Here is a 23,709-nt window from a genome sequence, read left to right on the forward strand (position 1 = left end):
CCTCACTTGAAATGTGAAAGTTTTGCTCTGAAATATATAAATAATATAAATCATAATGTTTACAGTGCCTGTAAAACCTTCAAAAACATACCTCACAAACAGTTTGTAGTGTTAAGGATGAGAATTCTTATTTTCTTGCTTGTACATAATTAGCTAATTAGTTAAAGTAATGGAGCAGAGTGCTTATTTTTTTCTGTTATTACATCTGTTCTTTCTTCTTTGTAATATAATGTGTATATTATATATACATATATATTCTTTGTAATATAATGTATCTACTAAAGCTAGAGAGGATGAGGGTTGAAGAGGAGGGTTGTCTTAGAAGTGGAATGCAAGATACTCAGTTTTTAAACTTCATTTGCTTTGTGGCATTAAGTCCTTTTGTGCTGTGGTGAAAGGCTGTGGGCCAGCAGCATCCACTGTTAGGAGCTGGTTGGAGTCCTGAGCTACGAAATCCTTTCAGTGTGATTTTTAAACAAGGTTTGTGAAATTTAGCCAAGCTGTTTGTTGTGTTCTGTATTTAAAATACATCATTTTGGTGTGATTGTTTTAGTCGTGTTCTTGGAGAGTGCTGGTAAAACAGCAGTGGCATTAATGGATTCCTTTGGTGTCTGGGAGATGTGGGAAAAAAGAATCTTCCAGTTAAAGCACCAGCAGGTTGTTAAATGTTGTCTTTAGTGGTGTCCATTTTGAGTGAGGTCAGAGAGACCCAGATGAAGCAACTGAGAGTGGGGATTGAGATGATGTTAAAATGCAGCTTCAAATGGTTGTAAGTATCAATAATTGCAGCCACTTCATCTTTTCCCAGGAGTGCCTTGGACTGGGCCTGCACCTTGGCATTTGCGCTGCGCTGCTGTAGGTAAATGTTAACATGCAGCAAACACTGCAGGCGAGAGCTCTGGCTGCCAAAAGAAGGGCATTTTTCAAATGTATTGCTCTAGTGTTGAATGGGAAGCTGAGAATATGCTTTCTGCAAGACATGTAAAATATTAAAGAAGCCAGTAGCAATAAATGGAAGTGCACCCATTGGTTAACAGCATTTGGCTATATATCAAGACCATCTCTGGAAGTGGATCTTGTAACATAAATTACTGAATACTGAATTACTGCAATGTGTTAAGGATTCCTTTTAATTACAGGATGTTAGGGCTTCAAAAATAAAATTCTTCAAAGTTAATCATGAAGTAAAATAACTCCGTACTTAGCTGAGTTTCAACTTCATTAAAACGGTTCAAACGGCTGATGGAGCCCTAATAAGTTTTGTTCAAAGATATGACATCTTTGAAAATTTTCTGCAAATCTAACTCTATTATCTTTGATACTCTCTAATTGGATATAGCAATCACTATTCATGTTGTCTAGTGGATTGCATCCATGATAAGGTGCTGTAAATGTATCCTGTTGTCCTGAAATTAGCAAATCCAGGGGTTATAAGGGCTATTTTCACAGCACTATTTAAGCCCTTCAGGCAAGTACAAAATACGTATTTTGCCTTATATATATATGTAAAACCACTTTGGGGAGTGAAAAATAGAGGGGGGAGGAATGCAATAAGCAACATTCTGACAGTATCAAATCATTAATCAGGGCACTGGTTTCTAAATTATTTACAGTGTATTCCATGTGCTCAACTGTTTTAGAATTGTTAATATTGAATGTGTTGTTTGTTAGATACAAACATTTTTCTCTCTTTTACTTTCAGACATCCTTTTTGCAATGTTATTTAATTACTGATGCTGTTTACTCTCAGGAGCCGTAAAGATTTTTTTTTTTCTTCTGCAAAGTAACAATCAGTATTTTACAACAGAATATCCTCTTAGGAGAAGCTGTTGGTACTGGTGGGTGATGGAGGAATGTAAGGATGCAGTATTTATTTTCACAAGCTGAGGTAGGGCAGGATGGGCCGGATGCTGTGCCCCTCTCCAGGAGCCAGCTCCTTTTCCTTCCTTGGCTTCTCCCTCCTTCCTCCCTCCCTGCCCAGCCGGGGCAGCCGGGCTCTGTTCCAGTGCCCTCTCCTCTTTGGGAGCTGTTACTTTCAGGACCATCAGCTTTTCATCCTCTTTTTGGTGTCCCTTAAAGCAGCTTAAACAGCAGATACAGAAGTAGCATTTTGCCCTCTGCTGGGAAGCCGGGTCTGACAGATCAGTGGTGTGAGCTGCTGTGCCAACCATTGTGGGCAAGGACATTGTGCAGGTCTGGGGAAACGCTCAACAGGCTGTGGAATCCTTTGCTCCGCTTCATTTCCTCAGACACTGCAGCAGCAGCATGAATTTGGGTCTTCCTTCTCCTTAAGGATGACGTTTTTTCTCCTTTTTGATACTATTCCTTTTATGTCAGTGTTGTCATTAGAAATCATCTGGTTATTAGTCAGGCTCCTGTGAAGTCCTTTGCCCCAATTCCTCCTAACAATCTGCGAGCACTGAGCTACTGGATCCTGCCCTGCAACTGTTTTTATGGAAGTGATTTGCAGTGTGAAAAATCAAACACAAAAAACAAGTGGAAATGGCCTGGTTTCTAGTTCTGATTTAGAAGTAGGCAAAATACTTTTTGCATTTCTGGTGTAATTTCAGTTAAAGTTGTTGGAAGGATAATAAAGACTAGTTTAGGTTGGAAGGGGCATTTAAAGGTCTTCTAGTCCACACCTGCCCTTAGAAGAGCAGCACATCTTCAGCTCAGGTTGATCAGAGCCCTGTCCAGCCTGGACTCAAGTGTTTCCAGGGATGGGACATCCACCACCTCTCTGGGCACCCATTTGTGTTTCACTACCCTCACTGTAAAAAAATTCTTATGTCTCATCTAAATCTGCCTTCTTTTAGTTTAAAACTCTTACCCCTTGTCCTATTGCCCTGCTAAAAATTGTCCCCATCTTTCTTTTAGTCCAGAAAGGAGCCATTCAGTCTTCTTGGAGCCTTCTCCAGGCTGGAAAAAGCTTTATCCTACTCAGCAGCTATTGGGTACTGTGGGGATCCTCTCAGTTACTGTTTGCACATTTGGTCCTCCATAAAACACAAACTTCAGTCACTGTAACTGAACCAGATTAGTTTTTGTTTCTTACAAGTTGTCACTTTATCTGCAGTTCTGCCCAAAGCTGTGTTTATTTTACTGTATTTCTTCTGATGTCACTTCTTTGCTTTAAGGGAAATAGCCCAGGAACAGGGGACAAAATAAAGAATAGAGCCATGTTATTTCCTCGATGGCTTCTGAAAACACCAGATGTATGTTTTGATTTTCTGCCCAGCTGAAAAATCATGTAGCTTTAATAACTTGAATTCCCCTATTATTCATGTTTATAGTTATAATTAATTTCATTTTATAAAGCTTGGTGATTTTTAGAAAAACCCAACCACTTACGAAAGTTGATTTAAAATCTGTATGGAGCCACCTTTCCTTGAGAGTTTATGCACTGTGTAATGCACAAGTTGTGTGCTTGTGAAATCAAGTTGCTTCATCTTTATAAACACCCCCTCACCCATACATTCCATCTTTTTTTTGCTGTTGTGTATGTGTGGCCATGTTTCCATGTGTTTTATGAAACTAAAACTTTTTTTTCAATAGTTTAAGTATTTTTGTCACAACTCAGCTGCAAGCCTTTTTCCATTACTATTTTTTCAATCTTGAAGATAACACTGATAAAATTCTTGTTTTTATGGACTGCTACAATGGGCCAATACAGTGAATAATGTGGAATGTCTTTATATCATTTATCTTCACATCAGACAATCCCATGCCTTGTAACCTGTAGTATTTCTGTGGTGTGCACTCACTTTCACTTGTTTGATAATTTGAGTGGTGAAGACTTAATCCTCCTTTGTTGTCTTCCTAAGTAAACTGTCAAGTAATAGTGATACTAAATCTACTCAGCTGTGAGATTCAGAGCTGGCTCTGTCTGCACAAAGCTGTACTGCAGGCATTGCTGAACACAGGCTGGAGAATCACAGTAGCTGTGAAACCAACTCAGAGATTAGGATTTATTGCTGTTCAAAGACTGGCTTCCCTTTCTTTTTCCTGAATGGGTGTTTTACGTGTTTTATCTCAATGCTGATTTCTCTCTTCTGTAAGTGGAAGGTGTCAGCACAGCAGTGCCATGCACAAATGTCTCCTCCTTGCTACATGATACCAAGGGAAGTACAGGCTGGATATTAGGAAAGAGTGTTTTACAGAAAGAGTGATAAAGTACTGGAATGGTCTGCCTGGAGAGGTGGTGGAGTCACCATCCCTGGGTGTGTTTAACAAAGCCTGGATGTGGCACTCAGTGCCAGGGTTTAGGTGAGTTATTAGGCTGGGTTGGACTCGATGTTAAAGGTCTCTTCTGACCCATTCTGTGATGACTCTTCCAATAATAGAGGAAATAGATGGAAACAGTTAAGTAGGAATTTAGTATCATCTGCACATATGTAGGGCAGAGGAACCAGTTGTCAGCAGAAGAGCTGTTTGAGTACTCAGGGACAGGCACAGATGGAGAAGGTGGCCTCCCCAAGCACCTCTAACCAATCAGCCAGCAACTGTTGTGCTGAATGGCTGCTGCTGGCCTGTCCTAGTCACAGCCACGGTTAACCTGGCTCAGATCAGGGATAGCAGTGCAGGAAGAGTGGTTTTCAGATGGTCCTTTTACATGAACAAGCTGGGAAAAGGCCTGTTCAGGTACCAGGAAAAGCAGGTCACTTGACTCTGTCCAGGAGGCTGTAGCTCGTTAGTGTGTGAGCAGGAGATGACTTCACAAAAGTACAGGTAATGTATGAGAGGAGTGATTGGTGAAAATAGAAATGGAGAGGAGATAAATGATGGGAATAGAGAACAAGGGAAGGCTGGGAAAAATATGAAGTGGAACCAAGATAAACTGGCTTTTAGAGTTAAAGATGACAGAAATTACAGTAGCTGTTCATCTCTCTAGCTTGGCTGAATGCAGAGGAGTGTAAAAGTTAAGGTCCTGTTAAAGGGCAGGTCAGCAGTGTGACTTCATCATTCTTTGCTCCCACTGCAGTACAAGGGCTTGAAAAAGGGAACAAGATGAACTAAAGGTACATGGGAACATAAAAATCCTCCTTTTTCTCTGTAGAAATACATTATGATGATTCAGCATGAAATACAGGCAGTAATGTGCACTGCTTTGAACTGGGTTTGTTTTATGTGTTTAAAACAGTTGCTGCATTAAAGGTGGATATCCCCAAAATTTAGACTGTCTCCATCCAGATGAAAATTATGTAATTGAATCAGGTCTCTGCCCTATTTAGTGTCTCTTTTATCTGACAATGCCCTGTGTTGGCTGCTGTGAAGGAAAGTGTAAGAAAACCTACAACACCCAATTAGGGAGTCATGTGGCTGTACGTGGTATTTTTTCCATCTCAGCTAAAGACTGGCTTCTGCTGCAAAGCATTTGGATTTCTATCCCTTCCACATTGGCTGAATTCTGTGCAACATAATACAGGGTATTCTCACTAGCTCTGTGAATCTCAAAACCTTTTTAAATGCTGCAACACCAATTACCTTGTGCATCTAGATCTCTATTCTTTGTCTGTCTTCTAATATTCATCCGTGTTGTGATAATTGTCTTGAGTTGGTCCCTGGCACACCATACTAAATGTGATAAAATACAAGAATTAGAGAAAATTTTTAGATTAAAAAGAGCAAAGAACTTTTTTGATGTACAAAGGTTCCAGCATATGTTACCCTGCAGATTTCTGGCAGGTTAGGCTGAATTATTGTAATAGTTTGTTCCTGTTAAAATAAGACAATTCTGTTAATTCCAGCATTTTCAGTTCAGAGAAATAACAACACACCAACCCTTCCTTTAAGGATCTGATTTTAAACCAGGTGCTTTTGCAGCATCTTGGGTAAATGGAATTATCTCCCAAACACATTCAGGTCTCAGCATCTTTCTAGCCAACACAGACACACAGGATGTGGCAGCTCCCAGCTCTGCTGGAAAGTTGTGGGCTTGCAAGTGAAAATCTTTCCATTTGGCTGTTGGAAACAGACTCTGATGGCTGTAGGTAGGAAGGAGCCAGTGTTCATGCATTCACCTGGGCTGAGACAGCTCTCTGTGGGAGTGCCCAGTGGAGTCCTGATTCTTGAATGGGATTTCTCAGTCACATTCATATTTAGAGGATGCTTTGGATTATTCTTGGTACTTGAAAAACCTCAATATTTTTGTCAGTGATTTTAGGCATTAAAAACTGTGTACCTGCACTATCATTTGGATATTTGCAATTGATGTATTTCCAAGGAAATCAGCTCTCTTTGTTGCCAGAGAATATCTCCCTACTTGATGCTGATAATCCATACTAGTTGAATTCTTTTTTAGTTTTGTCCTCCAGTTGTTCCTTACTGTAATGCCCAAAGAGACATCAGTACTTAGCCCCAGACACCACTGCAATTTGTCTGATAGCTGTCATTGAACTACAGGCAGCTTTAGAATGTCAAATTTTTCTGTTAAGGAAAGTTGTTTCTCCTGGCAAAGTGTTTTAGGTACCCTTTTTCTCTATCACACTGAGCTGAAACTCAAGTTCACATGCATCTCAAACATTTGCCTGAGAATTAAAATTAGGGAGGAGCTTATAGTCCTCTATGGAGTGGGAGTTAAGAAGGAAAATAGGAGAAATAATAGTCACTGACTTCCTCTGGTTTACAAATGGGAGAGGGGTTTTCTCTGAAATACTTAAAAGTAAAAATAAATGGGCTGAGCTTTTATCCAGGTTTCCAGCTGTCTGGCTTACTAAATAAAATAGAACTGACAAACTACAAAATTGTTCTCCAAATATAAGAAACCCTCAGTGTGCCTCAAAATACCAGTAGGAAAGTAAAAAGAGGTTAAAAATTTGGTGAGAATCATTAATGGAAATTGAGCAAACAGCTCTACTGTCAAGAGGGAAAAATTGTTTCATATAGGAGTGATGATGCGTGTCCTAATAAAAGACATCGTTTCACACCCACCAGGAATAAGACATATTCTGTACTTTTATATCCCATCTTGTTTTGAGTAGGAAGAATATCTTTTTTAAGAAGAAAAATCTTGCGTTAGGAAAATGAAGAGGAAAGAGGTTTTCCCACATGCTGGAGAAATTAATGAATCATTTCCATCAGAGTACATGCAAAAGCAAAGGAGCTGCCATAAGAGAAAGGAACAGCTGATTTTTCCAATTGACCTTTGGCACAGAGATGATCTGGTCATGCTCTAACTAATTCTGACAAAGGTGTTTTTAATGAGGGGGAAAAATAACAACTAGGGCCCCTTTATCAGTTGAAATGCTAAATATGTTGAAATATTTTCTGCTGAATTTTAAAAAAGGAAGAATTAAAACTGCAATCAGAGACAACAGATCCAGGAGAGGTGACAAACAGGTGCCACGTCACACTACCTTTGCTCTGTAGTCTCGAGTGGGAGGAATATTTTTGCTAGATGGAAGGTGTGTGTTCAGGTGAGGAAGTTCATCTGAGACAGGCACAGCCTAAGGCTCTGAGTCACACAGGCAAAATCCCATTTGGAAATGCAGGTAAGATGTGTGACACCAAAGGGGAGATGTCTGAGTGAAGGGTTGTTCTGGGAGGAGCCTGGAGGACGCCAAGTGTTTAAAGAGGGTGTTGAAGTGGGTGGCAATCACTCTTTCATCTCCTCTCTTTTCTGGCACACTTCCTTCCTTCCCTGGTCCTGTCCTAGAACCCACATCCCCACCCTGTAAAGGCAGCAGCTTCCTCCGAGCCCCCTTTCACTTCCCACTCCCTGTAGGGAACTGCAGAACAGGAGAGAAGAGGCAGCACCTGACACCAGAGGGAAACTCTGAGTGGAGCCTGGATGGGGACAGGGAGGTGGCTCTGTGAGGAAAGGCATCATCTGTGGTTGTCCAGGGGCTCTTGGATCTCCAGGCTGCTCCCTTGGGTCCAGGCAGGAGAGGAGCTGTGCTGGCTGCAGTCTCTGCTGTGCTGGCAGTCCCTGCTCGGGGCCCTGAGGCTGCTCTGACATCCCAGCACAGCTTTGGGGCAATTCCTGGGCTGCCAAGCTCTAGGTGGAATGAAGCTGCTGAGGACAGGACTGTAGGTACCCACACCTTGGAAGTGGACAAGAACATCATCTCTCAATTTCTCACTGAAATAAAGCAATATTTTGTATGAGGCTGGGTTCCACTTGTCCAACTGCAAGCTACTGGCTTATTGGTTTAAGAACTTCTTGCCTCCTAATTGACTATTATGCAAGTGCTTTATTTCTTCTAATAATTTCTTTCACCAAGTGATATTCATTACTCTTGCTGTTCCTGACTTCAGAAAAGACCCAACTGATTGCATGCAAGGGAGTATCCAAGAGCAGAGGAAATGGAGGGATGGGTGTGCACTTGTACCTGGCCAAAGAGTTAAAAAGAACTATTATTACAGATTTTGGAACAGAAGGGGACACAGTCTGAGGGATGAAAAGGAAGAGTTCTGGGTGAGGTACACCACCTCTCCCAGGTGACTAAAACAAGAAGCACCTAATTGTCCTACAGGTGGAGATGCACTGGCATTATTATCTAACCTCTGCACTGCCAGAAGTATAAAACCCAGAGAAGGGAGAGTCTCCTGCTGCAGCAAATGCTTGAATGGGAACTGTTTCTGTAAGGCAAGAAGGCTGCTTGCAGTTATCACCATCTAGAGACTGGTTTTATGAGCTCATCAATAAGATGAGGCATTTCTTTAGGTAAATGAAGGCTCAGTGAACAGGTACTGTGATCTGGAATCTCTGAGGTAAGCAGAAGCCTGGGAACAAAGTGATGCACTGCTCTTGTTTCCTTTCTTTGCAAACTGCTTGTCAGCTGAGTGGGAGAGGCAGCCAGGGATGGCTGAGGGAAGGGAAAATCTGTGCTTTGTTCTAACCCCTTGGCTCAGTCTTTCTGGAACTTACCCAGGTACCAACTTAGTTTGGTGCCTTAAAAGAAGCTTCTTTTTCGAGGCCTTTCTGAGGTTAGCTGATACAGTGTCATCCAAATACGTACAGATGAACCTCATAATTGCAGCAGGAACTTTGATGCAGGATTTTCCCTTGGTTTGACATGTTCCCATGAAGGTTTTAGGGGGGTTGGTTCTTGTTTTAATGAATTACAAAGCCTTTAAGAAGTGATACTTACTCAATATTTCATTCTGAGGAGTACTTTAACAAATGCTACAATAAACTGTCTTTTTCATTTTAGTGGTGGCCCAAGGAATGCATTAGTGTTTGAAGCTGAAACACTTTGACATCAGTCTGGGTGATGAGTTGCTATGGTTTCAAGGGCAGTGTAGTGCTGGAACAACAGCACATCCCTGGAATGTGCACATGCACTCCTGGGCTCCTATATATTTCATGACCAGAACATAGGAAGTCTCCTTCCACATCAGTGCCCTCATCACAGGGCATAAGGAGAAACTGAAGCAAGATGTGGAGCTGGATTGCTGATAGTTAATAGCTCTTCCATCCGATTTGAGTAGAACACTGAGGATGTGGCAGTTTCCAGCACTTTGATGGGAAGATGGAAAGCTCATGGAGCTCCCTGTGTACACAGGGGGCATTTCCAAGGCAGGAAATCAGAGTGGGAGGGAGGGGGTTCCCATTCTCATGTGTAATACACTCAATGCAAGCCACATGTTTTAGCTTGAACTACTTCTTTCAAGCTGCAAAAGGTGGCATGTTTTTATCAGGTACTGATCACAAACTTGAAGTATTTGTGTATATGTGCTTTCTCTGAAGACAAAACAATACAGCAGGATTTTTTTTCAAACATAAAATATTTCGTAGTAAGCAAAAAATAGGTGTATTAGAACCTTGCTTTACTTATCACTTAAGCATCTTTAACTAAAAATAGAACCCTAATCAGTTTCCCCTTGAGTCCTTCAGCTTCCAAGTAGGAAATAGATAACGGCTGGATGTTTGAAACAATACAGTATTTCACATTATGTCGCAGTACATCCCAGGAATGTGAATTCCTCTGAGTTATATTTAATGCAGACAGTTCTAGAAAATATCCAGGAGCTTCACTGTGGATATTGAAATGCATCTCTGAAAGGAAGAATGTTTTCCTTAAGTCCTAATGATTCGTAATGCCTTACTGATTGGTAATGCACAAACCCTCTCCTGTACAGCCTCTCTTTCTGTTTAAGGGTGGTTACCCTGACTGATGCTGTTAAATTGTCCTCCAATATTTCAGTTCCTCTCTCAGTGTAGCCCAGAACACCTGCTGCCATGTGGGGCTGTGCTTCCCTTCTCCCTGTGCCACACAAACCTTTCCCTCTTCTCCCAAGCTGAGCAGCACAGCCTCAGGAATGGCTCCCAGCTGGGTGCCCTGCCAGCCCTGGCAGCTCTTCTCCACACCAGGTTCTTCTCCAGAAGCTGAGAGGTTACCAGGACCTGGTGGCTTCACAGAAACACAGTGAGAGGTCCCATGGTCCTCTTATTTTTCCTGCTTGGTTTTTTTTTGAAGGGTCTTCATCCTTCTTCATTCAATTCTGTAACATCTGACTTTTCACAAAAATAGTACCCTGTAATTTTGGATGTAATGATTTGATCCTTAATGAGTTTACTGGTGTATAATCATCCAGCAGGATGGAGGGAAACCACTTGCAAATGAGCAGTGTTCATCCAGAAATTCAGTCTTCTCACCAAAGTGTTCAAGGGAGGAAATGGTGCCAGAGGAGTTCCCAAGACTTTGAATTCAGGGATTTCAAACTCAGAACAGCTGTATGTACACTGAGGCTCTTCTGTTCATTTGTCATCTATCTAACAAGCTCATGGCACATATGTATATTTGCTTGTGAATTACAAAGAAATGTTTTGGAAGTCCATAGGGAATCCAGTTAATCAGTTTGATTCATTGCAGCACTTATTAGCCATGATGGCTGAGCCTCTGAAGGTTTGCCATTTTCTGTCAGTAAAGTTCAGTGTAGTCTAAGCCAAAATTGTTGAAATGAATATCTTAACTTTTATTACCCAAAGAAACTGTCAGACCTCTCTAATGATTTCAGATGGAGTGACACCACATTTTTTAACTCCTTTTTTTTTTTAATTTAATTTTGTTCAGCTGAAATCCATAGTGCAGGCATATAAGATTATGGGAAGGGGAAAATATTAGTAAATGTATAGGTCCTGCCCAAATCTTGTGTGGCCATTTAGGTAATTTTAATTATTTTTTTCTTTTCCAACTGCTACTTAACAGCTTGTAAAGGTCTTTTGAAACTCTATTACTTTATGCATTAGAGATTTGCCTGCTTCCACCCTCCCCCTTTTGGGATTCTGTGAGGCTTTTTTCTTGTATGCTGTGCCAACAGCAGATTTTGCCTGAGTTTTCTTTTTCTCATTAACATCAATTGAAGTGAGACATCAGAAATCCAGGACCATTTGCAATGACAGGACAGTGCCAATGCTCTTCCTTTCATAACCCATAGGAATAAAACTATGCAGAAATATTTCATTATTCACATTATGATAGCCTGCATAAATTACAAATCATAAGCTAGGGGAAAAAAATCATTATATACTTTGTCAAACATCCCAGGTTTAAATTTTGAGAGGGAATATGAGAAAGAATTTTTAAAAAATCAAAATAGTGGGTTGTGGAAATGTCTGTTTTCCCTTGTTAATAATTTTATCACAGGGCATTATCCTACTTTGGCAAGTGAGGGTAAATGCCAGGCCATGTGTCTCTGCTGCTTTACAGCAGGTGTGTATACTGAAAATCATACTCTTGTTTTGGTTTGCTTTTTTTTCCTCATCGTGGTGAAATATTGAAGGCACTGAGTTGAAATTGTGTCATTGAAATTTCACCTTGATGAGGTAAAATCCCCCAGCATGTTGTGCCCCTCAGCCCTACAGAACTGAGCAAAATGCCCAGCACACACTTGGCAGTGCCAGGGCCTCTTCTTGAACTGAACCATGTACAAGGGCTTCTAAAAATCTAATTCTTTATAGAGAAATAATTCAACACCTGTCTGTGGTTTAATTTTAAAGCTCACTGAAACTTTGGGTTTATTTCACTGTATTTTGTTTTTATGTGAAGATCTCTGAAGAGAGAAAATACAAGGATACAGTGATTAGTGTGAGCACTGGTTTTGTTTTCATTAGATACAACATTTTGGGTTGATTAATGAGGCAAAATCCCATTTAATCCAGTGGAGAGAAAGCCATATTGTTCTTATACTTAGAGTACCCATGCCCTTTTTTATTGGATTTTGGCCCCAGGAGCAGAATGAAGCCTTTTTCCTCATGGGGAGCAGGCAGAGGAGCCTCTGTCAGAGCCCTGAGCTGCTCATGTTTGTGGCCCTGGGTGTTGGAGCTGGTGGCTGATGTTGGGTGCAGCAGCAGCCCAGGGCTGTGACAGCAGCTGTGCTCTGCCATGTACCCAGGCTGCAAGAACCTGCTCATCAGGCACATGAGAAATACATTTCCTGGCTTCATGTCTTAAGCCTTGCCACCTTTTCAAGTTACAGAAATGGTGAAGGTTTATGTTTTTTTTTTTTTGGAGAAGATTAGTAAGAAAAGAAAGGGGAGCTGTTGGTCTTTAGGTATCCCCTGTGATCAGGAGATCATCTCTGTAATGAAGCACTGTTGTTTAGGGAGAGCTTTTGGAAGCTTCATTATAAGATATTTAGGAAAATTAAAGATGTTGAAGTGAGAGATGAAGTTCAACACTTGTCTGAATTTATGTTTGAAAGAAACTGATAGAACTTGCTGACTTTGAGACTTAGTAAAAACCCAAACCCACTAAAAAGCCAAACCTGTGTGATTTTGCTAATTTTTCCAGTTGCCTGAATAAGATTTCTAGAAAATAACAGTCTTAAATCTGACTGGAGGACACAAGGTTTATTTCTTTTTTTTTTTTCTTCTTTTTTTGTGGGTCATGAAGAGCAAATGTGGGTTTTGAAATAAGAGGTAAGGCAGATAGAAACCTGATATGCATTCATTCAGAGTTGTGATTTAATAAGCACATGATTCCTCGCTATTCCTAAGAAGAAATTAACTTTAATAATAACAAAAGGATCAGCATATTGTTTAACTGAGGGGAGAAACCAGAAAAAATAACCCTTTCTATCAAATTTGAGATGTAAAGGAGATTGATGTTGCATCTTTTCTAGATTAATGAAACATAGCACATTTGCAAAGTGGCATTTTAGGGTGGTTGCAAGGCAAATTCAGCATGTTAAAGGGAAAGGAATTTTCATCCCTTCCTGCATTCAAATGACCCAAAGTTGCACTGTTCATGGGCTGCTTTCTTTGTGTGCCAACTTTCTGGGACACAGGTTTCCAGTGCAGCTGGAGCCAAGAGTCAATGGATGTGATAGGAATTGGAATGTCCTGCTTAATATCCAGTACCTGTTAGTTTGTGCCTGTGCAGAATCACTCACAGGAGGCTTCAGGAAGTGCTCAAGTTGTTTACAGAAACAACAAATGGCTTCAAGATGGAGGAAAATAAAGGACATTTAACAGTCACTTCACATAGTTCTTCTTAGATTGAAGTAAAGTTCAGTATTAAAGATTTAAACAAAGCCAAAACATAACCAAAGGCAGTGTTACTGTAACTCTAAATGTCATACATCCCTTACAGAAAGTATCTCTCAGATTAATTATGGAACCCCTGGATTCCAAGAAATCGGTTGTAGAGGCAGGAGGGATGGCCCTCCAGGGGGAAATCTGAAGATGTTTCATGCCAGCAATAAAATAAAACAAAATTGTTAGGCAAAATAATTGCTTAGGAGAGGCTTTTAAAAAATAAAATAAAATACAGGGAAGTCATCAGCTTGAAGTAAGAATGGAAAATGAGAAGATGACTTGAATGCTATTTAAAGAATTAGTGGAAGAGTAGAGAGGGCTTAGTATGGCTGTGTCTGAAATGGATGGCCAGTTTCAAAGATTTTGCACAGCCCCCTTTGGAGTCACCTTGAAGTGCTTCAGAGGTTTGGGGCTTTTTCCCCTGGAACACAGCAGGAGGCTCTGTTGCTTTGGTCTGACCTGTAAACATTCCATTTTGCTGGCTCTGTTTTTTCTGCTGCCCAGTTGGCCTTTACCATTTCAGGTACCACAGTTGTTGGGGCCCTTGGACTATAAAAAAATTGTCAGCCTGTGGTGAGGTACAATCACCATGGAAGTTATTGTCTCTGAGATACATTCTGATATATAACTTAAAATTTGCAGAATGCTGTGCATTATAGTTAAAAATGCTAGAATAGAAGCACCTCTGTCCTTTCCCTTCCTTTGAAGGTATTGTTTCTTTTGTGATCAAAATATTTAAATACTTTGATCTTATTCTATTCCTTTAAAATCCATAAAAATCATGAACTTCACTGTTTTCAAGCATGTCCAAGCACGTGGCAGGACAGCTTTGGTGGCTTTGTGCTGATTTAGGCTCGGGGCCCTGGCAGGGGTCAGCTTTGGGCTGGAGCTGGGCTGTGGAGCCTGGGCTGTGCAGGAGCTGCAGCAGCCTGGCCCAGCAGGGGAGGGAGGAGCAAACACAGAGAGTTACCTCGTGCTGCTACAGGCTTTGCTTTACCAGCTTTGCTGGAGATGGGAGTTATCTTGTTAGATGCAAGAGGAGTGTTCTTTTCTAGTCTGTGTGCTGCCACCTTGGACCGTTTCTGCAGTCAGGACATCCCTCCAGCCTTGGCCTGTTTCTTGAACCTCTCTTCTTTGCCTCCCACACTCAGATAACAGTGGGGCTTCCTTCTGCTCCTCCGGGGTACAAGGGCACATGCTGGGAGAGGGCAAGAAGTGTCACCTCCTTGTTCTCACTTCTGCTGTGCCGCTGTACTGCAGAACTTTTAAGGGCAGATGGGAGGAGGTGTCATCTCTTCTATAGTTTTAGGATGGGGCTGTCTCAGGTTCTGCAGACTGGACCTATTCAGTGCTGGGAGTGAGGCTAGAATTGTAAAGGTCTATAAAGGTGAGCTTCTCTTCTGGTTTTGGGGAGCTTAAATTTTGGTCAATTCATGGAAAGTTCCATCACTCTCTGGGAGCAGGTTTTTTGTACTTTTTTCCCCAGGGTCATCCTTAACACACATTTTTTTTTCTTTTTTTCTGTCAGCGGAAGTCTGAGCAGCTGAAATGGAATCACAGTTTGAGCTGTAAATATATCTTCCTGCTTAGTCTGTAACTCACACCTGATTCCATTACTTTTGGCAGCACATTAGGCCATCTTTTCTATAGCTTGTATTGCCAGTCCCTCTTCTCTGCCTTCACCTGTTTCATTTGGTTGTTTGTTTCTCTTTTTTCCCTTTTAATGCTATGTATTTTCCAGAAGAGCTGCATCCATGTGTGTCACCAGCACAAGGAGAGAAGTATAACTGTGATAAGGCAGAAAGAAAAAGAGAACCAGAGTGCTTCTATAGGAGATCTTGGTGTTTATTGCACAGGAATGATGGTTGTCAAGATAAAGGGTAAATGAGAGCCAGGCAAACAGAGGGAGTGATCTGGGCAGGCAGGGCTGTGTTATGGCATTGGTGCCACAGAAGGGTGCAATACCCAGTGCACAGCCTGAGGCAGGACTGGCTCTTCTTTCTGATGAGGAGTGGAGACCTCTGTGAGATGTGCAGAACAGGAGAGCTCAGGTTTTGTACCATGTGTAAGGAGTTGCTGTGGCTTCCTGCACTCTCCCAGTTAGCCAGGGTTCAGGAGAGTGCTCCATTCTGGATGAAAGGCTGTGGAAGAGCTCTGAAGACCTTGCCACAAGTTGTTACAGGAATTGACACCAAGACAAATGACACCAAATGACACCAAGACTTTTCAGAGCTGGTAATGGGCTGGTTGTTCTGCCTGAGGTTCAAGTCCTTGTCTTCCTGGGACCTTAGGACAACAGTGAGCTTCACCAAAAATAGTTTGCCAGGAATCAAAGATATTCGTATTTAGGTTTGCTTTTTTTTTTGTTGTGTCAGATTTCACGCTAAAGTAGGAATAAATGTTGTTATGTAAACAGGAAAGCTTGGTTGCATACTTTGTACTTGTTTTAGGTTCCCAACTCACCCTCTTTAAGCCAATCTATTTTACCTTGAAGTGTGGTATTTGGACTTCAGCATTTGGAATGTTTGATTCCTTCTCAACTGATTGGTACCCATCAGCCAGCTTGGTCAGCAGGTTTGCCTAGGAGCAGCCTTTAATTTGCAAATTCATGGCTGTGTGTCCTTCCTTCCTTCCAGGACTGCATGTAGATGCAGCAGTCTGCCTGGGATCCTCCTCACTGAGTGCTGGGTTCTGATGGTGCTCAGACCCATCAGTGTTGTACTCAAGTGCAGGAGCACCAGGATCTGGAACCTGCTGCACCTGGGGGAGCGTGGGCTCTTTCAGGCTTCATCTCTGAACTGGTCACCAAGTGGTGGAGGTGGAACGAAGTTCAGAGGCTCCCAGCCTGTTTCCCTGCTGCTCCAGGACAAAGCTTGGTGTGCCACAGAAAACTCTGGGTGTGTTTCCCCTGCTCACCAGGCACTGTGTGGGGCTCTGGGCAGGTTACAGACTTCGTGGCACAGTGGTTTGATACAGCCTGGCAAATTCTGCTTTGTACCTTCTGCTGGCTGCTCTGTTCCAGTGGTCTGTGAGCACTGGCAAAACCTCCTTGCAGGAAAGGGAGGAGACTTAGAGAGTTCTAGATCTTGAGTTTTTCAAAGCGTTGCCACGCAAAGCGGCGAGCGATGGTTTCATCAGCGCTTTGCACATAACCTGGTTTATGGCTCTCAAATTGGTTTCTGCAGGGCTTAGGATAAAAGGCCGGAAGAGCTTTTCAGCAAGGGTTCCTGAGCTTGATGTGCAGGGCTGACTGGAAAAAAGAACAGAATTTTGTGTTTGAAATGGTTGACAGAAAAAAATAAAGCCCTCACAAACCTCTCTGCTGCAAAGAGAAATACGGCATGTGGCGATTGACAGATTTACGTATCCAGATAAAATCTTCCACTTTTCCAAAAGCAGAACTTTCTCTTTATGCAATGTTAGTTTCAAAGCTCCCAGCTCCTGCTGTGCCTAATGGCAGGTATGTTTCCAGCGACTTCCTTTTCATGCCTGAAAATGGGATCATTCTCAGGTCTCCTCATTGTCATCTGGTAGCTATTCCCTTTCACTAATTTCCCCAAATGAGTTGTGGCCCACTCCGAAGGCTACAGGATTCATTAGAGTGAAGAATAATAAGAATGTCCTTGGTGTTTGAGCAGGAAGAAAAGATCCCAAAGGCTGCCTGAGATAAAGATCACCCACTGAAAGGGATAAAAATGAACAATGCTTCTTGCAGGGAACCTAAAAATACAATACTCAACTCTCGCACAGAGTTTAGTTACTGAAATAACAACTGGATTGTACAGTCTCAGGATTATTTTGGTCTCAAGGAAGTATTAAGTCTTACAAGTTAGAACAAAATGCACATCAGGGAAAACATAGATTCAAGTCTAAACCATACCCAGTGTTCTGGGGTTAGCCCAGGTTTATGGGTGTCAAGGTACAAGGCTGGAATTTAGAAGATCCTTTTTCAGTGCTTAACTCTTCAACAAACTTCTTGAGTAGCTTTGTGTTGGTTGGTTGATATTTTTATGCCTGTTTGCTGTTGGCAGGTTTTTTGGAAGCCAAATGGAGGTGAGCATGAGTTTCTGCCTGAGAAAGTGGGCTATGGGTGGGCTTAGCTGCTGTGTTGAGTTCTCTGTTGTCAGTAAGACACACCAAACCTGGTTGAGTACACTGGGAAGTTTGTGAGGCCAATTACTGTTTCCTTCAAGCAGAGTATTTATTATGTGAATCTCTGCTTCAGTCCCTTGCTGAGTGGTAGTTCTGCGTAGGTTGAGTACACTGGGAAGTTTGTGACATTTGTCAGGCCGATCACTGTTGCCTTCAAGTACAGTATTTATTATGTGAATCTCTGCTTCAGTCCCTTGCTGAGTGGTAGTTCTGCGTTAATAATTAAAGTTTCCTTTCTCTGCTGTAACATGGATGTGTATGCAGAGTATATGTACACATATGTAGAAATGACATTTAGCAATGGAACCTGCCTAATACAGTCAGTTTTTAAGACCCTTTAAAGAGACACAGCTCTGCATTTATTTTTCTGTGTGTAGAGACACACAATTTCCTGTTGTGCCAATGTTTGAGTCCTGCTTCAGATCATAGAGCTGGGGGAGAAAGAAGAAAAGAGGCAGCTTTTACAACTGCAGTCACTGCAACTAATTGTTCCTACTAGGTAAGGATGCATTCCTTTTACTGGCTCTCTGATGATGGCTGTTTGTTTCTAGCTACAAGCAAATCTAATTTGCAAATGAAAAATTTCATTATAGCAGAAGTTGCCTGCAAGGGAATTAAAGGAGGCACATTCAAAATAATTCCGCAGATTGTAAAAATGCTTCTTAAAGAATGGATTTACGACCCCAATTCACAATTAAAGAAGCAATTGCTTTTAAGTGGTGCCTATTACTTTTAAAAGGTTAAATATATGACAGTAGAATTTTAAGGGAATAAGGCAGCTTAAGTGAGCAAAACCTGTGGTAGGTAATTGGCAAAGCTCACTTAATATTTTTTGTTTGCTATCCAAGAGCTATTCATGATGCCACTGTAACAGTATGTTGTTGCTACAACAGAGCTGACAGTTTTCTGAGATGAAAAGGAAGAGAATGGAATTAATCACACAAACTTCATCATCCAGTCTGGCATAACTGAAAGTGAGTTCTGCTACACTTGAACTATTTTAAATAACTTCATGTTTTATTAATACAGGTTTTTTTGTTTTTTTTTTTTCCTGTTAACCTCTTCAGCGCTTTCTGTCCAGAGTTCCTCTGTGATTTCTTGTCCTTTGCAAAGCTGTGCCTTGATCTGTGGCCAGCCTTGGCGTGTCCTGGCTGTTGTGCACATAAAGAGCAGTGCTGACAGTGCCACGTGTGTCAAGTCACACACAGAAATGGGGGAGTGTCAGAGCTGGGTGCTCCTGGCTGGGGTGGAGGTGCTGCTGCTGCCCCTCTGGGGAGCTCCCCTCCCTGGCATGGAGCATGCAGAATGACTGGTGTTCTACTATTGCCTGCCAGGAGCTAGAATGTTTGCACACTTCTTGTCTTTTGTCCACACAATGGCCAAGAGAAACAGCAAACTGTAACTGCTTTGTGTTGTGGTGTCTATTTTAACCTTCATTCCAGAAAAACTAAGATACATGCAGAAGAGCCAGATGATTGAGAAACATTTATCATCTTAAAAATACCGTATGTTTTAGCAATTTCTTACATTTCAGGTAAATGTGACTACGTAGAAATAAGCTGGTGGTTGTGTTTGAAGACACTGGCAGCATTCTTGTTCAGAAGAGACAAAATAATTTTCAAAATATTTTTCTTAGTGTTCAAGTGTTCTGATACTGTCTGCTTTGTTTGACGTTGTGCAGAAAGTGCCTAGCAGACCTCGTGAGTCCTGTGTCCCTTGAGAGGAAAGAAAAGAGCCAGAGTACAAGGGATAAAAATGTTCTTGGATTTTAACTTGGACATTCGTTATGGTTTTTCACTATTTTTTACCTCTTCTGTTACATACTTAGAGGGCTTTTTTCGTGTCCATTGTTGGCATAAGGTTTTCTCAGGTAAGGAATGGTGTCCTCTTTTTCTTTTTTAATTCAGTGAGTTATCATTTGACCTGTAAATGCTACAATTTGGCAATATTTTGATATGTTGGCCTCTTTGAGAGTGCAGGCAGAGTGTTTGCAGAGAGATAGCATTGGTAGCTTGCAAGGAAATTGCCCAAGCTCAAATCTTGTACATATTTAATGTCAAGCCATGGATGTCTTTGTGCAGAGGACACAAAATGCTGGTTTTGCATTAGCTTGTACATCACACTTGCCTCAAAGGATCACTTTGATTCCTTTCACTGTCTTTCCGTTGGAGTTGCAAATTGCATCCACTGTGATGTAACCTTGGTATGCTGGATATTTGCCCTGAACCTATCATGAATTTATATTTCCATCTGGAGTTTGGGTTTGCATTAGGAGACAGTGAAGGCTGGATCAGTCCAGTCAGGGAGGAGTGGGGACACCCCAAAACCCTGAGCTCTTAGCTCTTAGGGGTGTGTGAGGTGCACCTTGAACCAAGGAGCCTTTCACAGCTGCGCACTGCTGGCTTTCTTAGGGTTTGGCATCACTTCTGTGTCTCAGGAACACAAAATAGATGCAGAAAGAGAAGGAAATGGGTGTTTGAAATATTCTGTTGAGAAAGTCAAATGTTCAGCTGCTGCACTTCTTGCAAACAGATGCACATCTGTTCTCTACCTGTGAGATCAAGTCTGTAATGAAGTGATGATTTTGTCTGATTACAATGTGTGAAATTGTATCATTGTTCTGAGAAGCTTTTACCTTTAGTTAATCTTTTACAGGTTAAGAAAAAACTCATTTTAGAAAGGATTCAGATTCACAGTAAGTTTTAGTTGGGTTAAAAATCCCATCCCATTTTTTAGATAGTATATTCCTTTAAAGAAGAGAATGTGGAGTTGTGATAAATTGCTCTGAGCTAGGAACTACTTTTATACACATTGCATTTCTATAGCCTGCTACAGAGCTTTCTGTAAAGACTGGAAGAAAAGTACTGGTGCTTGGCCCTGTCCTGGAACAGTCAGGAGGAACAGATCTGGTGGCTCCTCTTGAAAAACCCCAGTTTTACAAGAGCTGTGTTCTAGGCTAACGTCGTATCTTATTTAATGTGAAATTGCAATAGCAAAAGCTAAAGAGTCTAAAGGAGAGTGCAGTTGCATTGCCTGCTCTTACAGTTACTGTGCTGGCACTGCCTTCTAGGACCTGTTTTAATGAAAACAAGCATTCTTTATTCACAGATTATATTTCAAGAACTGTGGTTTGGGTTTTGGCAATGAGATTTCATGGTGTGTATGTGGTCTGAGGGAGCTCACTTATGAGAAACCAGGAAAGATATTTAACCTGACCTTATGTAAACTGCTGTCACGTGCCATAGGTGTGACCATGATCCGAGGTGGGACAGCAAGCATTTGAAATGAATATTTAGAAAAACCCAGCTGATTTCCAGACACTAAAATCTGCTGGATTGCAGCACTGGCGTGTTCCTTCGCTGGAAAGCTGAACCTGAGCTTCTCTCTCCTCTTGCCTTTGAGCTGCACTTCTCCAGTCAGTGATTGTTCCTAGTGCCACTGTCGCTTTGGTTTTTCTTGACTGTCTTTCTGCTCATTTATCTTATTACAGTGCTTTAAGTATGACTAGTCAATTTGCTTCTTTGTGTGATGTGGAAATGTTTCATCTCTGCTTTACAAACACTGACAGTGCTTTTTGGCACAGGGATTGCCAGCCAGGCTATTTTTTTTTCAGACTCTTAGAGGCAGCGAAGTTTTGAAACAAAAGTTTTCTTTTTTCATAGGCTCTGAACTTCCAGATTACAAATCACTTTCTCCATGCTAATAAGCTTAGATAAGCAGAGTACATGTTAACACTGTTGTACAGATGGGGGAACTGAGATACAGGAACATTAAGAAACTTGCTTGAGGAAGTCTGTGGGAGCTGACCTTATTCTGCGAGAGACCCACGCACCATCCTTTTCCCTGTCAGATTCTTTCTTTTTACTTAAGCCCCTCCCTCCAAGAAGTCATTGGTCCGTAGAAAGCTCTTTTGGCTTCTGTCTATGTGTCTATATTTACCTACAGCTCTGATAATTGCTTACACCATGGGTTGCATTCCATGTGGGGCTGCGCTGCTCAGTCAATGGCAGAGCTTTTGCCAGTTTTAGCAAGCAAGGGCTGCTTTGCTGGTGATCTGGCAGGCTGCAGTCGGAGGCAATTGCAGCAGGAAGCGAGTTCTGCAAAAAGTACAGCGGGTGTGTGCTGTGGAGCTGACTTGCATAAAGAAAGTGTTCCTTCACCTCAAGTACCCTGCAGGTCGTGAGCCTGCCTGTGCTGAGCTGCACACTCTGTCCTCATCTTTAAATAAGAATCTCCAGTGTTTGGTACAGAGAAGAAATGGGTGTTATTCCTCTCCTGCAGGAGTGGATGTATGGAGTTAAACAGTATAGAGAACTAGACATTTACTATTACCATGGCAACTTCAGATGATGATTTATTAAGCCATATTTTTTTCCACAGTGGAGACTATGCATTTTTGTTGGTTTGAGCTCTCCAGAGACTGTGCCTTGCCACTCCCTAACATGTCCTTTTCTCCCATCCAATCCTTTGCCTCTCCTTGCTGAAATGAAAGAATAATGGAAATATGTTTGTAGCAACTTTTTTTTTCAGTCAGCAAAAGCTTGGTACAGTTTATGGCTTTATTAATAAATACACTACTGCTGGTTACCACCTTGGACTGGGACACAATTCCAATGACTGGCACAGCAAAGGCAGCAGAAGGGAGAGGGCATCTCAAGTGGTAATAGAGCACAAGATACTGCAGGAGGAGTGGGGGAGGGCTTTTGGCCTGGCTAGGCTCTGTCTATTGCTCTTTAACTGTCCCTGTTGCTTTCATTCCTCTGTGACTCTCTTCCTGCTCTTCCTGGCCGTGGTTGTTTCCATAGCCACCCCCAGTGGTGCCAGTTCTGTGCCATTCTTGCTGCCAGCGTGCCAGGGCTCCTGGAGCTGCGCTGCCTCTTTGACATCCACGACCTGCTCTGCTGCTGCAGCTCAGTGGGACTTAGCAAGTTTGGCTAAATCTGCCAGTTCTGTAGTTGTAAGGTGTTTGCAGAGCGAGGGCCTCGGTGACTCCTGTGCCCGTGCTGGCATTTGCCAGCCCTGAGGAGTGTCAGCTGTGGGGCAGGGACACGGGGCTCCGTGGCTGCCGTGCCCAGGAGGCTGCAGGACTCCAGGAGTGCTCTGCAGCCAGCTTTGCTCAGCCTTTGGAGTGCCAGCTCCACAGAGCCCTGAGGAAGGCTGCAGATGCAGACACAGGGAACTTGGTAAATGATTCATTTTTGGGCTGCGTAGACAGAGTTTGAAAATCTTGGGGATGATGGTAACCAGTCCCAGCAAACAAAACGAATGGAGCTGTTTCTGAATATAGAATCACAGAATGAATCTTCGGAGCAGAAAAGCTCTCTCAAAAATCTGTCATCTTAACATGCATCTGGCTTTACAAGCAACTAGTGATTTTTATGGCTCCAGCCTCTAACAACATTAATCCACATGTAATCATTCCTTGTTTCAAGTCCTTGTGTCAGTGGGCTGGGTTTTATTTGTTTTCATTCTTTGAAGTACAGAAATGTCCTCAGGATTCTTAAAAATTGTAGTTGTCATACATCTTGATGTGTAAACTAGTTGTCTCCTACTAGTTTCTGCTGGGTACTTGCCTTTCCCCAGTCAGATTTATTCATGTGGTGCAGTTTTGTTATCATTTGGCCATATTTATGATATTCTTTTTTAACTTCATTAAATCATTCATTATGGACTTCCTAATGTGATAATTATGTAATTATATGTTCATGTATTTCAGTATTGATTGCATAGATGTATAAATAGCTAATGCATAGCTTTGTTCTTCAATTAATACATCCCTGAGTAACTCCACCAGAAAAAGAATGCATTCCTACACATCTGTGTAGCCTGTAACCTGTATTCTTTCTCTAACTGCTTTCAAGTTATTTAAGCTTGTTTTGTGGTAGCAGGACCCCTAGCCCTTCTCTGGGGGAACATTCTGCCTCGTTTTGTCTTTTTCTCCTGGGAAATCTGGACTGCACTCTTCTAAGGCAGGGCTATTTTCCTGACTTTTTCTAAAGCATATTATAAAGTACTAGAACGTAAATCATGAGAGCATTGATGGTCAACATGCTCTAAGCATGTGGATCAAAGTC

The 23,709-nt window shown here is 41.8% G+C and overlaps 1 protein-coding gene across 2 annotated transcripts in view; it reads left to right on the forward strand.

Annotated features, from left to right (window-relative positions):
* RORA (RAR related orphan receptor A) overlaps window positions 1–23,709 on the forward strand; it is a 354,043-nt gene that overhangs the window by 51,224 nt on the left and 279,110 nt on the right. The window lies entirely within an intron of this gene.

Source organism: Onychostruthus taczanowskii, unplaced genomic scaffold (assembly GCF_017590055.1).
Source record: "Onychostruthus taczanowskii isolate IOZ18803 unplaced genomic scaffold, ASM1759005v1 scaffold6, whole genome shotgun sequence".
In the NCBI taxonomy this organism is placed as follows: domain Eukaryota; kingdom Metazoa; phylum Chordata; class Aves; order Passeriformes; family Passeridae; genus Onychostruthus; species Onychostruthus taczanowskii.